Raw genomic sequence first — 1070 nt, forward strand, 5'->3', positions numbered from 1 at the left:
GAGGAACACGGCTCCCTCTCGCCCGGCCCGCCCCTGCCCGGCACAAAGATGGCGCCGCCGCCCCTCCCCGTGGCGGCGCCCCAAGATGGCGGCGCGCGGCCCGCAGCGAAGATGGCGGCGCGAGGAGCGGGAGAGCGCGGCGGGGCCGCGGACGAGGCCGCTCCGCTGCTGCCGCTCCGGGGTGCCGCGGCGGGCTGTCGTGGGGCGCTCCCGGCCCGCGCTCCCACGCGTGTCCCGTGCCCACGCGTGTCCATGAGTGTCCCATTCCCACGCGTGTTCCATGTGTGACCCATTCCCATGTGCATCCCATTCCCAGACATGTCCCATTCCAACGTGTCCTGTGCCCACACATGTCCCATGCCCACGCGTGTCCCATGTCCATGTGTCATGTACCCACACGTGTCCCATTCCTATGTGTGTCCCATTCCCACACATGTCCCATTCCCAAACGTGTCCATGCCCACATGTATCCTATTCCCATGTGTCCCATTCCCACGGGTGTCCTGTGCCCATGCATGTCCCATTCCCACGTGTGTCCCATTCCCATCGGTGTCCTGTTCCCACCTGTCCCATTCCCACGTGTGCCCCATTCCCACACGGGCCCCATTTCCACGTGTCCCATTCCCACGCATGCCCCATTCCCACGTGTCCCATTCCCACATGTCCCATGCCCACACATGTTCCATTCCCACACACGTCCCATGCCTGTGTGTGTCCCAGTCCCATGTGTCCCATGCCCATGTATGTCCCGTGCCCACGCATGTCCCATTCCCACACACATCCCATGCCCATGTGTGTCCCATTCCCACGTGTCCCATGCCCACACGTGTCCCATTCCCACACACATCCCGTGCCCATGTGTGTCCCATTCCCACAGGTGCCCCATGCCTTCACGTGTCCCCTTCCCGCGTGTTCTGCTCCCACGCACATCCCATCCTCATCCCCATCCCTATCCCCATCCCCACCCCGCGGCCCCGTGCCCAGGGGAGCCCTGCGGTGCCGGTCCGGCTGCACCAGCAGAGCCGGACACACTCCCGGCCGAGCGCGGGTGCTTTACTGCTTTTATTGCC

The 1070-nt window shown here is 65.0% G+C and overlaps 1 protein-coding gene across 1 annotated transcript in view; it reads right to left on the bottom strand.

The window, feature by feature from the left end:
* Positions 1–1070, bottom strand: part of SLC5A5 (solute carrier family 5 member 5) — an 8605-nt gene that overhangs the window by 1478 nt on the left and 6057 nt on the right. The window lies entirely within an intron of this gene.

The sequence above is a fragment of the Apteryx rowi genome, unplaced genomic scaffold (assembly GCF_003343035.1).
Source record: "Apteryx rowi isolate R43461 unplaced genomic scaffold, aptRow1 scaffold_220, whole genome shotgun sequence".
In the NCBI taxonomy this organism is placed as follows: Eukaryota; Metazoa; Chordata; class Aves; order Apterygiformes; family Apterygidae; genus Apteryx; species Apteryx rowi.